The sequence below is a fragment of the Ascaphus truei genome, chromosome 4, assembly GCF_040206685.1.
Source record: "Ascaphus truei isolate aAscTru1 chromosome 4, aAscTru1.hap1, whole genome shotgun sequence".
NCBI classification, from domain to species: Eukaryota; Metazoa; Chordata; class Amphibia; order Anura; family Ascaphidae; genus Ascaphus; species Ascaphus truei.
Genome location: NC_134486.1, coordinates 201318045 through 201334631, shown reverse-complemented (window position 1 = coordinate 201334631; position 16587 = coordinate 201318045).

The following is a 16587-nucleotide window of genomic DNA, read 5'->3' as shown; positions in this document are numbered from 1 at the left end:
CCCAGTGATCATACAGGGCAACGAAGAGTACAAGGTCCAGGCTATACTGGATTCCCGCCTTTCAAGAGGTAAGGTTCAGTTCTTGGTCCATTGGAAGGGCTTTGGACCCGAAGAGAGATCATGGGTACCTCTTAAAGATATCCATGCATCTGGACTTCTCAAACGTTTCCGAAAGAAATTTCCATCTAAACCCTGGGAGGATCGTCCTGAGACCGATCCTGAGGGGGATGGGTACTGTGAGGATTCGGGGGTTGCGGCGGCCGCGGCGTGGCCTTCCCTCATCTCGTGTTCCGCCTGCTACTGCGGGGCGCTCCCGACGTCGGCTCCCTCTGGTCTCAGTAATTGGGGGAATCCCTCCTCATCCCCAGCGGGCGGTTGCCGAGCCGCAAGCGGCTCGAGCTGTGACGGCTGCTGCTGTTCACGGGCGCGCGCCCGTCTCTGTTACAGAGCGCGCGCAGGATCCTTTTCCGTTCCGTTCAGCTCCGGAGTCCCCCTGCTCATGTACAGTATTATTAAAATGTATTTATTTTGTGTACGATCGCCTGTAACAGCCTGGCATGGAGATGCCAAATCTCCATGCAAATGTTACATGCAGCGTTTTTTTCAATCAGCTACCGTACGTAAAGTTTAAGAACGCTAGCTGAGGGAAAAAAGCAACACGTACGATGTGGCTGTTTTGAGCACGTACGATAGAAAATGGGCTCAAGGCCTTACTGAATCGCGTCTCCGGCTTCACTTTTTATCGGACATGCTTTTTTTTTTTAGCCAGACGCAAAAGCATGGAGCTTAGTGCATAGCCCCCTTAGAGCACAAAGTGCCTGTTTGCGCGGCTTAGTGAATAGCGCTCGGCGGAACTTCACGTTCTAAGATCACTTTGCGCTCTTAAAACGACTTATCACTGCTTAGTGCATAGCCCCCTTAATGTTTTCAATAACAAGCATCAAGCCATTGACATGAAAAATAGATTTCTGGAGAGAGGATACTCTAAGAAAAAAGTGCAGAGAGCCTATCATAGACCACAACAAACAGATTGACCGACATTTCTGACAAATTTAAAGAAACAAGGGAACGCTACAAATATTAGATTTATTAGCAAATACACCAGCCAATCTCAATGTGAGGATTCGGGGGTCGCGGCGGCCGCGGCGTGGCCTTCCCTCACCTCGTGTTCCGCCTGCTACTGCGGGGCGCTCCCGACGTCGGCTCCCTCTGGTCTCGGTAATTGGGGGAATCCCTCCTCATCCCCAGCGGGCGGTTGCCGAGCCGCAAGCGGCTCGAGCTGTGACGGCTGCTGCTGTTCACGGGTGCGCGCCCGTCTCTGTTACAGAGCGTGCGCAGGATCCTTTTAATTTATTCACTGCTCCTGCAGTGAGGCTCCGCCCCCAACACACACACAAGGTTCAATTAGGCTTCAAGACTGCTCACCTGTATCCTCCTTTTGACAGCCTATCCAGGACAGCTCCATGCACTCCTCCAGGCCTGCCTCCTCTTCCTACTGGTCAGCCACGCTTTATATTGCTTGTCTGGCCACTCATTCATTGCTCGACATAGTTTCCACTAGGATTACTACTCTGGCATTGTCTCTCTTATTCTCTCAGGTTACGACTTGGCTTGGCGGACGTCTATCTCTGGCTCTCGACCCCTGCTTGGACAACGTCCTTCCGGAATTCTCCAATCCCTGACCTTGGCTAAACGGCAACCATGACGGCACTTCTTCACCGGTACCGGCGAGTATTGCTAGCTAACATCACCTGGCCTGGCAACGCCTAAAACACCACACTCCGGACACGCTCCTTTTGCTGCGGGTGCGTGCCCATATACGTTCCTCACCTCAGTAGAAGGGATGGTTCTGGTCTGCGGGCAGCACCGGCGTAACACTCAAGAAGTCAAAAATATACTATGTAAACACTGGGATATCCTACTAGAGGATCAAGATCTGAAATTTGTACTATCAGATCGACCTCAAATAGGGTACAGAAGGGCGAATAACATAAGAGACAAACTGGTACACAGCCATTTCCAAATGCAACCATCACAAAAAACATGGTTAGGAGAAAAACCGGTAGGATCGTATCCTTGCACAAGATGCAAAGCATGCAACTCAATGGTTAAGTCAAAAACTTTTACTAACTCTTCGAAAACGGTGACATACAACATTAAAAATCTTATAAATTGCCAAACAATGGGAGTTATTTATCAGATTATATGTATGTGGGAAAATGTACATAGGAAAGACAAGGAGGAAATTTAAAACTAGGATCTAGGGGACACACGACATGCCCATGATAAACCAGTGGCAAAACATGTCAATGAAACACATGATGGCAATACCAAAATCATCCACTTTGTAGGAATCGAACATGTGATCCCAGGTCCACGAGGAGGAGACTGGGACAAACGACTTCTACAAAGAGAGTGTCGTTGGATATTCCAACTGAATACACTTAGCCCAGAAGGTTTAAAACAGGGGGTTTTCTATTCAGAATTTTTATAAAACTATGTATCAGAAACCACATGTTCATACATTCACACACTAGAAAAAGGGAAGATGGATATACAACATCACATTAATACACATAAAATTATCACAACATAGTTTCATCACTTATGATTTCATTTTGCACAATTTTAACACATTTTATTTAATTACATTTTAACATAATTATATATTACCTTAATAATAATATCCTGAACATAGGATATAACACAAGGGATTTAGAAGGAATGGTATATAGCTTAAAAATTTGATCTGTATTGACCAATAGGGGCAGATCCATGAGGGTTAGCATCACTCCTACATATATATATATATATACAGTGTTTGACAAACCTATACATTTGCTCGCCCCGGGCGAGTGGATTTAACCCCCGGGCGAGTAAATATTGGCCCAAGCAGCACACGTTTGGTACTAGGTGGCGAGTAGATTTTTTTGTGTGGCGAGTAGATTTTTTGGTGATTTGTCAACCACTGTATATATATATATAATTTCACTGTTATTAGAGTACAATTTATTATGAAATTCTACTAGATCCACTATTAGTATTAGAAAATATATATATTAAAACATTAGATCTGTATTGACCATTTGGGGCAGATCAACACAGGAAGCCCCATTCCTACACGGTGATACTATATAGAATAACACATTGTTATATTTAATTATATTTAATTTTCTTTTCTTTCTGCACATTCACCACTAGTAAGATCATTATTTATTTATTACACAATATTATCTTGCATTCACACACAAATCATTTAGTATGTAACGGGTGGACCCCCTTGTCTGACCCCCCCAATCTCACATTGGCCCATGTGGTCTAACCGGTCCCCATTACGTGATCGTGTATGATGGTGCACTTGCAAGTAACAGGACTCCTGAGTCTCCCGCTTGATGGTATTAGGAGATGTCATCAGGACAGGTAGCTGAGGTAGTGGGTGCGAGTCCAACTTACATCATGTGCAGCGCCTCCACCTCATCAGGATCTATGCTCCCGCAGGGAGATGGTCCTGGTGAGGAACTCCTTCTCGGTGGTGACTGCCACTGTAGAGTAATCTCACACTCACACAGTGGGGGTTTCTTTAACAAGGGCATCTGTATTGATGATCTGTATGTAGCAGACTGCCCTCTGCAGCTCTCGGCTTTAGCCGCACATTCCTCCGTGCTGTCCCTTTGCCAGGTACTGCCCTCCTCAATTGGAGTGGGATCCCCTCTCCCTTTAGGGAGATCACCCCTGTGCCAGGTCCCTGGACACAGTGTGGCCTAGACAGGCTTGATTAGAATATTCGTGCCACTAGTTACAGCACTAGGGTCACAAAACTATCTTGCACTCACTGTGCAACAACTGCAACCACTGCTTTTCAACAACACTTAACTGACAGTGTTGTGCCCTATATACCTCAGGGGGCAGGCACATCTCTGATGTCACTATCCAGGGACTCAGAGCATGTAGCCACTCCCATCCATACACAGGGCACCTCACCAGGGTGTGAGGGAAAACCTCCATAACTACTGCTGGCAGGCCTGTACTTACCAGGGCTTACTGCCAGCAGGGAAGATGTCTGCAGTCCATTATTATGCATGGCTACATATATATATATATATATATATATATATATATATATATATATATATATATATATATATATATAATCAAAAAATAAATAGATGATACCGTTCTGTGGCTAACAAAATGCTTTTATTTGTGCGAGCTTTCGAGATACACTGATCTCTTCTTCCGGCGATGTTACAATGAATGAAGCAAGGATAACTTGAAAACAGTGTCTCTTGGAATGTTATCTGTGCTTGTCCTTCCCCCGGTGTGGATGTGTTTTATGGCTAGGGGTGTCAAAGGGTAACTGAAAGCAAGTGAAGAAAGAGTGTGTATGTGTATCAGTGTGAATAAAAATGAATGGAGAGCCCACAGTATAAACAGTGCTCTACACAAGGTGTGTGTGGAGTGAGAGGGATATAAATGGTGTGGGTGGGTGTGGAAATGTGAGAGTTTGTAGCACAACTAAAAGTGTGTGTGGATACTATGTGGTCCCTATTGGTGTATATGGATGGAGAAATAAGGAGTATTAGTATGTGTGAGAGACAGCTGTGTGTGCATACATATAGCACAGTATGTACAGACATGGCCTTTAGCGCTCATGGGAAGAGAGTTCGCTAGTGTCAGTAATGACTCATAAAATTTCGATCTCTGTTTAGGCCACTGCTAAGTGTCCCGAACAGTTGCATAAATTTGTATTCATGCAACCGTCTCTCTTTCGGGGTTTTAAGATTACCTTTGAGGAAGGACAAGCACAGATAACATTCCAAGAGACACTGTTTTCAAGTTATCCTTGCTTCATTCATTGTAACATCGCCGGAAGAAGAGATCAGTGTATCTCGAAAGCTCGCACAAATAAAAGCATTTCGTTAGCCACAGAACGGTATCTTCTATTTATTTTTTGATTATTGAAGCTCGGCTAACACGGTACTGATACCTCTACATGTATATATATATATATATATATATATATATATATATATATATATATATATATATATATATATATATATATATATATATAATTTCACTGTTATTAGAGTACAATTTATTATGAAATTCTACTAGATCCACTATTAGTATTAGAAAATATATATATTAAAACATTAGATCTGTATTGACCATTTGGGGCAGATCAACACAGGAAGCACCATTCCTACACGGTGATACTATATAGAATAACACATTGTTATATTTAATTTTCTTTTCTTTCTGCACATTCACCACTAGTAAGATCATTATTTATTTATTACACAATATTATCTTGCATTCACACACAAATCATTTAGTATGCATGGTATATAGCCCAACGGGATCTCTATCGTCCAATAGGGACAGATTTAAAAAGGTAGAATTACCCATATATATATATATATATATATATACTACATTGATAATAGATGGATACTGCATCTAGTCTTATGATATGATAAAATCCCCCGAGATCCTCAATCTTTCCTGTGCACTCCAATATGTACATAGGTATAAACCTATCATTCTATAAGGCACTACAAAAACACAATCTAAGAAGAGAGAGTACTAATTTACAAAGTTATTATTTATATCTATAGCAAATTATGAGCTGAGTAGCCATATTAGAACTATCTTAATTGAAAGTGTGTTCTGATTGGCAGACAGACAAACATACCTTCATTTTCCACGATATTTAAACACCGGGCAGGATCAGACACCCAGGCTCCTCCCATCTGAAGAAGCGCAGTGACACGCGAAACGCGTCATTGGACGTCGAGTCTGACGTCATCGGAGCGACACCTCTACCCCATGGAGCATGGCACGTGTCTGAATATGTCTGAATGTCACTAGACAGATAATAAGTACATATAGGTCCGCCATGACCTGAATTGCTTTATCCATTTACATAAGCGCTTTTTCCTCACTCCACTGCTGAGTCCGCCGAGACCAGAGAGTGGGGGAATATTTGTGGACCCTATGGGGGTCATGCACTAAGCTCCGTTAAATCACTTTTAGAGCGTAAAGTGCTCTTAGAACGTGATGTTGCGCGGAACCCGATGCACTAAGCAACGCAAACAGGCACTTTCCGCTCTAAAACTGACTTTTTTCAGGAATTTTTTCTAAGTCCAACTTTGTTCGTTCGTTACCCTGTTTGCGTTAAATTCTGCCCTTAAGCGGGATGCACTAAGCAACGCAACCTTAGCGTACGCAAAAGTTGCGTTGATCAGAACATGTCAGCTCAAGGTAGACGCAAAAAAAGCTGGACTTAGAAAAAATTATTGCTTTACATTTTTGCGGTACCAATGTTGCGCCTCCAAAAATAATAAACAATATTTATAACTAAATACAGCCCCCTAACACATACAATACAGTAATGGTCAAAATTACTATTATCCACATATGGATAATAATGCATTTGCCCATTTTAAATACATATAACTTTCAATAAATACAGTAAAAACATATTACACTTACCTTTTAAAGGCACCCACGATGAAGGTCGTCTTCATCCTCATCTTCATCCTGCCCATGCCCCCTCCGATGCTGCAAAATATACAGAAGAATAAAACCAGCCAATGTAATGTCCCCTAACCCCTTAATCACCATAGCGGTTATTAACCGCTACAGTCATTAAGGGGTTAACCCACCCTCACCCACCACTCGGTGGGCCTACATACCCTCCCCCACTAACCCCCCACCCATGAGGCCTAACCACCCTCACCCACTACCCAGCCGAGAGGCCTACCCACATACCCTTGGGGCCAATACCCCCTTCCCCCATCCTAAGTACCCACAATAAAAACAATACAGTGCCCCACAATAAACATCATTATATTTATTAAAAACATAACCCACCCCCTGTGCCCCCCCATAAATACATGATTTATTATTTTACATACAGGGTTCATACCCCAGGCCCACGGGTGTCCCAGGTGGGCCTGACGGATCACCTCACAGACCTACAGGTGACCAGCATCATGTTTCACACAGTGTCTGGAGGCCTGTTGGTGGGTCCCGCCAGGCACCATGGTCCACCAGGTGGTCTCCGCGGGTCACCGTGGGCCACAATGGGGTCTCCACGGTAGGCCCGCGGATGTCTGGGGGGCCCTGGGTCAGACCCACAGGTGTCTGAGGGGCCTCGGGTGGTTCCCGCGGGGTCTGGAGTCCCATGGGTGGTCCCTATGGGTCCGCGGTGCCCCCACAGATGTGGGGCCACCGGTTCTTCCCCGCAGGTGTCCCCCGTGGACCCGGCAGCCTGGTACCCGTGAGAAGCCCGAGGATACCGCAGGTGTCTATTATGTACCATTGCTATACATACATTCACGGACACTGAATGGGTGTATTATATGTGATTTTTGGATGTAAATTCATTGTTTTTTTTGCTCAATTATTGCCCCTGTATGTTATGTATATCTAACTATATGTAGAGACATACAGGGATAATAATTGATTGTTTTGCTAATGTTTATGTTCTTTTCATGTATGGCTAATGTATTTATCAGCTTTATTTAGACATTGGTGTGAATAATGTAATTTGTATTTAGTTACAGGTTATTTGTAATGGCTTCTTTCTGGTAGTTAGATTAGAAGGATGGTGGTTACTTTCAATTAGAATTCTTTTGGCAATGGTTTAGCTTTAGGAATTGAATAGGGAATTGTATAATTGATTTGTATTGTATTGTAATTGGTTTAGGAAATGGATTAATTGATTGATGGTAAATGTATTGATGTTGCTTAGTTTCTATTTGATTTTCATGATGGCATTGGTGGTTAGGGGACATTGTTCATAGTGTATTTTATTGTTACATATATTTTTCATAGTGTTACATGATGCACAGATTAATTGCATCATGTACACACTCAATGCAATTGTGTGACATTTCATATACATTTGTGTAGCTGCTGGTTTGTTGTTTTATATTTACAATTGCTGCTGGATTTATTGTAACATGCAATGAGGTGATTTTAAGATTAAGAATTCATGTTCTGATTTATGCATGTTTTATGTGTTTCATAATGGGCAAATAATCTATTATCCATATCTGGATAATAGTTCTTTTGCACATTATTGTACTGTATGTGTTGGGGGGTGGGGGGGGGGGTGGATGGATGTATTTAATGTATAGGCCAAGTTTATTTTTTTTACATACAGGGTTGGTTCCTTTGGTTCTGCGAGGGACCTCTGGAGACCACCTGAGGTATCCTCGGGCTTCTCACGGTACCAGGCTGCCGGGTCCACGGGGGACACCTGCAGGGAATTACCGGTGGCCACACTTCTGTGGGGGCACCGCGGAACTGTAGGGACCACCCGGGGGTCACCATACCCCTGTGGGAACCACACGAGGCCTCTCAGATACCCGTGAGTCAGACTCGGGGCCCCAGACATCCGCGGGCCTACCTTGGGGACCCAATTGTGGCCCACGGTGACCTGTGGAGACCACATGGTGGGCCATGGCGCCTGGTGGGACCCACCAACAGGCCTCCAGAGCCTGTATGAAACAAGTTGCTGGTAGCCTGTAGGTCTGTGAGGTGACCCGCCAGGCCCACCGGGGACTCATGCGGGCCTGGGGTATGAACCCTGTATGTGTTTATGGGGGGGGCACAGGAGGCGGGTTATGTATTTAATAAATAGAATGATGTGTATTGTGGAGCAGTGTATTTTTTTTATTGTGGGTTCTGGGGGTAGGGAGTGGGTATTGGCCCCAAGTTTATGTGGGTAGGCCTCCCGGCTGGGTAGTGGGTGAGGGTATGTAGGCCTCCCGAGTGATGGGTGAGGGTGGGTTAACCCCTTAATGACTGTAGCGGTTAATAACCGCTATGGTGATTAAGGGGTTAGGGGTCATTACATTGGATGTTTTTATTCTTGTGTATGTTTTGCAGCATCGGAGGGGGCATGGGCAGGATGAAGATGAGGATGAAGACGGCCTTCATCGTGGGTGCCTGTATAAGGTAAATGTAATATATTTTTACTGTATTTATTGTAATTTATATGTATTTAAAATGGGCAAATGCATTATTATCCAAATGTGGATAATAGTCTTTTTGCCCATTACAGTAATGTATGTGTTAGGGGGCGGGGGGATGTGTGTTGTATATTGCTATGTTTATTGGGGGCAATTGGCCCCAATAAACATGCTATTGTGCCTTAACCCCTTCATTGCCTTAGCTGATAGCCGCTATGGTAATGAAGCTGCTTTAATGTATTTTTATTAATAGTGTGCGGAAGCAGGGGGACCCCTGAGCTGAACCGCATTGATTTCTGCCTCAGGGACCCCCTGCTTCCCGAGTTACAGGCCCCGGTTTGGGGCACCGGAGCCCAGTGTCGCCGGCATCTTTATAGAGCCCACGTCGCGTCTTGGATGCTATAAAGTTGGCGGCGACACTGGCCTCCGATGCCCCGTACCGGGGCCTGCAACTCGGGAACCAGAGGGTCTCTGAAGCAGAAATCAATGCGCTTCAGCTCAGGGGACCCCCTGCTCCCGCACACTATTATTAAAAATACATTAATGCTGCTTCATTACCATAGCGTATAGCCTCTACGGTAATGAATTATTGTTTATTGTTATGTGTTTTAATACTAGTGTAGATGTGCAGGGGGTCTCCTGAGCAGAACCGCATTGGTTTCAGGTCCGAGGACCCCCTACTTCAGGAGTTATAGGCCCCTTTATGGGGTGCCGGTATCCCCTGCAGAATGTAAATACCCTGGTCACGTGACGCGGTAGCTTTAAAGTGCAGGGGATACCGGTACCCCATAACGGGGCCTGTATCTCCTGAAGTAGGGAGTCCTCGGACCTGAAACAATGCGGTTCAACTCCAGAGACCCCCTGCTCATGTACACAATAAATAAAATGTATTTATTTAGTGTATGATCGCCTGTAACAGCCTTGCATGGAGATGGCAAATCTCCATGCAAATGTAACATGCGGCTTTTTTTCCTATCAGGTAACGTACGGGAACTTTAAGTGCGATAGCAGAGGGAAAAAAGCTTGCATGCACGATAAGCCAGTTTTGGGCACGTCCGATAGGAAATGGGCTCAGGGCCTTAGTGAATCACGCCGCCGGCTTCATTTTTTATCAGACGTGCTAATTTTTTTCAGGCCAGCGCGAAAGCTCGGAGCTTAGTGCATAGCCCCCTAAGTCTTGTAGTGCTATCATTTCTTGTTGATTTAGGGTCTGATTATTCATTTTACATCTATGGAAGTTAATAATGTAATTCATAGCTAGATGTGTAAACATGTCTACGTTTGTGCATGTTTCCATAGGTGGCATAAACTTGGATTTGTTTCTTAGATCTGTGAACGGTCCCTCTCCTGGTGGTTTTTCACTGTTTCTTAGTAAGTCACCAAGGAGGCGTATATTCATAATATCCAAATGTTCAGAATCCTCCATCGGTGTAAAAATGTGCACGCTGCTGTCGTCTAGTATGCAATTTGTGTAAAAGGAGTTTCCTCGAAAAGAGTTTGAGATCTTTGATGCACTCAAACGTATCAAGATTATTTGTAGGACAGAATGACAGACCTTTTGACAAAACCCCAACGTTCGCTAGACTAAGAACCTTTTTAGACAGGTTAATTACCTTGGAAACCTCTGGTGTTGTCCCTCTGCCCCCTCTTTTTGTTGTTCTGGGGTCAATAGCCTTTAGTGATAACAACGGTTATAAAGTTCTCGAGTCAGACTACCCACACATCAAGATTTCAATAGACTCTTAAGGAAATCATCACTGATGGTATTAACAATAGGGTGATCCAAGAATAGCAACATTCTACCACCTTCCAAAAATACACAAGGGTGCAACCCCTCCACCAGGAAGACTGATCGTCTCAGGGACCGGGAACCTGACTTCTAATGCCAGTATACAGTGGCGGCCGCCTTTAGCCTCGTGCGGCTGTAGCGGCGCAACTCTGATAACCGCGGACAGATGTGTTTTTTTCCCCGAAGTGTATTGCGGTATTTTAGCGCTCGGAATATTAGTATTTTATTATCGCTGTCTGCAATACTGCAATACCGTCTATAAACTCAGGGGGGTGTTCGCGAGGTGTTGTCTTCGAAGTCTAGTACTTTAGCAGTTCAACCTACGTCAGTACACAGTCTGCGTGTGCGCTCGCAGTAATTGTAAATTTGCATATATATATATTTTTTTCTCCTAATTTTTTATTTTTATTTTCTCCACAAGCCTGCCTAGACCAACTTGATATTACGATATTGAATCTGTGCTGTAGCTTTTGACTGCGACTCTGCGTTAGACTGCACATGGTTGATTTGTGTGCTTTTTATATACTGTATTTGGGGGTGTAGGGATCAAATTATTATGATGACCTGTCTTTTGAAAATATGTCATTTCTTTGAACTGCAGTACAGCTCATCCTTCATGCAGCTGTACCTTCTGTTCCCCTCCCCCACGCACACACAATTCTCGCTCAAGGATTTGAAACTCTTATCGACAGACACCTTTACAGAGTCATTCAGTTTCTGAAGCTTGCCATTGTGTTTTTAATCCGTCCCTAGCCGTCACCTCTCTGCGCCTGGGATTGGAGCTAGCTGATGATTACTGCGCATGACTCACCCATCCACCCACCCCAACCCTTTGAGGCTTTGTTTACGGTAACGCTTTTGAAAATCCCTTCTCGAATTTGATATGTAAATCTGATTTGCACAGCACTGTGAAATTGAGAGTTAAAAAAACGATTATCTGATCCATGTTGTTGATGCAGTAAATTATCACTTTTTGTCATTCTTTCTTTTTCTTTGGTGTAGGTGGGGGGGTTGTCAATGATTATGATTATCATGAATGTAAATAAATATTTACTTTATTTTATCAGGAACAAAAAATACAAATATTAAAAATAATCATGAATAATACAAAATGCAGTCTTTATTCAGTTCTTCTGTCAGATGAAAATTGAGGGCCGGTGGATAATCATGAATAATGCACATTGATAATAATATTAATTAATAATATATAATATATAATAATATATATATATAGAAATATAATTTTTTCTGTCTTTATCTTTTTCCTCATTCTGTGTACAGTACAGTAGTTCATTGAGAGAGGAGAGGTGTTGTGTACATCATGACTGCAGTTTAGATACTGTACACTTAACTGTACAAACAGTTCACAGACTTTACACGATACCCCCCTCTCCCCCAGTCCATCCTTTTTTTCTGAAAAGACAAGAAAACAACAAATTAGTGCAGTTATGTGCATACTGTATTATGGCATTGTGTGCTGTATAGTACTGTCAAACTAGTCTATACTGGAACTACTGTATACTGTGACTACTGTTAAATACTTTGTAACCAGATGGCTGGTGCTGCTCTCTCTGGAAAGAAAACAATTGAGCAGTTAGCTACATACTGTATTATGGCATTGTGTATTGTATAGCTACTCCATATTGGACTACAGTATGCAGTCAGTACTGTCAAACTAGTCTATACTGTAACTACTGTATACTCTGACTACCAGGAAAGAAAAATCTGTCCCATACTTACCTGTATCATACTGTACTGTAACAGGGGAGTTATCCCTGTTCAGGTAATGTGCCTCTAATCCAGCAGTGTGGTGGTTAACTGCTGGTAGTCAATTAACAAACACCACCTGCCTGATTAGATTGCTTAGAAAAGCTTGTCTTTTGAGACAGGAAGAGAGACTCCTTAGCTCACTCTTGAGCTGAACTTGGAGACAAACAGTCTTGAGCCCTGCCAGAAGAAACAGCAGAGCTGCTTTCAAGACACAGGGGAAACTTCTAAACCTGAATAATGACACACCCTGAGGAAAAGGGAGCTGAACCAGGGACAGAGAAGATTTTCCCTCCAAACCACAAGGAACAGATAAGACTTTCATATATGAGACTTCTTATATCTGCTTAATTCATGTTATATGTTTGGGGCTGGGAGACATGCTTATCTAAGGGAGTTGTGAACTGCATAGTATTTCACTAGAAATACTCCCAAGTGAATAGAAGCTTTGTTTACCCCTTGTTTGGATGGTTTCCTGATGTTAAGGAAACAGGCGCAATAAAAGGCTTATTTAATTTCACTAAAATCATTCTCCCTTGCATACCTCTGTGAGCGTCCGCCTACATGTACTTATAATACTAAAGTACAGTACTATACCATACTACCTTCCTGATGTTTTCCCTTACGCGCGATCACAATGGGCAACACAGTCGCAATATGGTCAATATATTTATTGCATCGTTCCACGGTGAGTACATCGTTCCAAAAACTCAGTATGCCTTGCGCCAACTCATCCTTTTTGGAGGGTTTCACGACTTTTTCGGATATGGTCCTTCAGCTGATGCCAGACCATTTTGATAGGATTGAAGTCTGGCAATCTGTCATTGGAGGGGGAAAAAAAGGACAATTAGTTTAAGAGATACAGTACACAGTAAAAACAGTGGTAAAAAATGAGACACGGTTACCGCACTTACTCCGCTGGCGTCTTACCCAATTGATATCGCTGTCAAGGCTATGCGCTGTTGACGCGGTGTGCTTCGGATCGTTGTCCTGGTAGAAACGGTGACCATCCGGGAACTCACGTGTGATGTATTCCACAATCTCAGGCACAATTTTCTCTTGGAAGAAAGCTTTATTCATGATTCCTATAACAAGAAAAGAAAAGTGCTCAAAAAACTGCACACTAGTACAGTACAGTGCGTAAGGCAAAAGCGTGTGACATACATTTTACTGTACCTTCAAAGATGACATTGCATCCTGGTCCACGCCTAGAGATGGCACCCCACACATGCATCTTCACTGGGTGTTTTGGACGCGGCTTCATAGATATGCGACCTTTTTTGTGGAATGCAAAGGTGGCAGATCTCTCCAGCAAAACAGTAGACTCGTCAGTGAAGATGCAATCCTGGAAAGTTTCTCCACTGTCGATCCATGCCTGGGCCTGGACCACTCTCTTGATTTTGTTAACGTCCCTTATCATAGGGTACGCTCTGTAATGACAATGACTAAATAATTTTAGAGGTACAGTACAGTTTCTTAAACAACACTTTTACCTCCTGTACTCTCCAGTACTAACCTCACACGTCCATATTTCCATCCAATTCTGCGTCTCATCTTCTTTATGCTGGACACGGATACAGTGAGATTGTGATTTTGCCGCAGAGTGTATTTGACCTTTAATGCATTCTTCTCATCATTCTCTTCACTTATTTTGTTGACCAGAAGAGTTGTCTCCCTACAATGTACAGAAAAACAACAATCCTGTAAGTTACAGTGCAGTAGGCCACAAGCACAGCACATCATTTGCAGTAAAAATAGTATACAATGAGATAGATCTACACAATATATAGTTCTATTAATATGCAGCAATATACACAATAGATATACTGTAGTTAAATAAATATACCGAAATAACTATAAAATTAGATAGATCTACACAATATATAGTTCTATTAATATGCAGCAATATACACAATAGATATACTGTGGTTATATAAATATACCGAAATAACTATAAAATTAGATAGATCTACACAATACTGTATATAGCTCTATTAATATGCAGCAATATAAACAATAATAGATATACACTGGCGACACACTTTATTCGAGCTTGGCTAGTCCCACGAATTCGGGTATACCCGGGTGTATTGAGGTTTGTGACTGTTTTCTGCCCGAGTGCATTGAGTTATTTTCCAAGCAGGGATTGAAGCATTTTATTCCCGCTGGCTGCAATACTGCACAGTATATATATATATATACTGCATTACAATACATGAATTTATGCCATCTGGTAGACACGCGAAGCATTGCAGCCTATTAAATCCTAATCATTATCATTTAACAGATCAGCCGCCCATCAGCCAGGCATGAACCCAGGCTGGGAAGGCAAAGGCAACGGGGCTTGTCAGAGGTGAGGAGTGGCGCATTCCAGGTATCTGCCAGGTACATACTGGGTATTTGCTCGAATAAAGTGTGTCGGTGCAGTACTGTATTATATAGTTATATAAATATACTTACGTGTTAGTTACCATTGGTGTCCTCGTGCATTGTTCGGTTTTTCCGTGTGCATGATAGCACACGGTGGTTGATGGCACAACGAGGCCAGAAGCAGCTAACCAGCGTTGGATATCTGCAATTCGGTGTCCGCTCATGTACATCTCCTTAATTCTCATGCTGAGATCCTTTGAAACCTTTTTAACAGGCATTGCTGCGAGTATAAAGAAATACAAACACAAGAATGTATATTCGATGTTTAGTCGATGTGTATTCAATGTGCAGTAAATCCACAAAATGGATGGTGTATTTATACGTTAATGACTCACATTAGAGTACGCCCACTTTTAACACCTGTACCTCGTCGCCATGCATAAAAGGTTACACACTTTGCATAGCCTCCCACTCGATGATCTGTATCTGAACTTGCTCTTGTCCAGATACTGCATTGTGCCATCTGCTTCCATGGATCAACCCCGATTCTACGGATGCAGGAAGTCACTCATCTCTGCCGTGTCTGTCACACAGAAAAAGCGAAAGGCGGCAGCCGTTTCCAAGCCAAGGCCAAAGCGACAGGCTAAGGCTAATAAAGAAAACCTTCTGCTGACCCCAAAGGCTAAGGGTTTTAATAGACGTAAGCCTTATTATGTCAAGAAGAAATACGGTGATGTACACTCAACGCAAAACAAATGGCAGCCAACCCATCGAACCCGCAGACCACTTCCTCCAATACACTTCGACGACTCTGCCGCCGCTATCCCGGAAATCTACAGCACATCTTCTCCACTACACGTCCACGACGCTGCCGCCGCTCTCCCGGAAACCCACAGTCCATCTTCGCCACTGCTCTTCGACGACGTTGGTGCACCTGAAATCCACGGGTCACTTTCTCCATTACGCTTAGACGACTCTGCCGCTTCTCGCCCAGAAATCCACAGGTCACTTTCTCCATCCCTCTTCGACAACGCTGCCGCTTCTCCTCTCCCGGAAATCCACAGGTCACCTCATCCATCCTTTTTCGACGACGCTGCCGCTTCTCTCCATGGAACCCCCATCTCATCCTCCGTAGCACCCATCCAGCCAGATGTCCACAGCACCCCATGCACAAGAACCAGCTCGATTGACAGCATGCTGAATGGGTTAAGTGTGGATATCCCCGGGAACTCTACTATGCTGGTAAAGATAGATCTGCTTCTGGAGACCATGCTAAATATGGATCAACGGATGCAGAAGATGGATCAACGGATGGAGATGATAGAGACTGACATAGCGGGGATACATAATTTGCTCGGTGTTCATGCCCCTGTATCCCCAACGCCGGAGCAGGAGGGTGGCATGGATGTGATGAATGGGACCTTCGACCACCTTCCAACACCAAGCGCACCCCCTCCACCAGACGAATTTGTGTACATGTATGCCGTTGATGAGGAGGATAACATGACAACCCCGTCAAGACCACGCCAGGAGACAACACGGCGACCAAGACAGGAGGAAAGCTTCCTCCCAGACAACCTACCGTCGCCTGCCGCCACAAGCACACCCGCTCACAGAAAAACACCCGCTCCCAGAACCCAACCTACATACGCTTGCATCGATACGCCGCCCGAC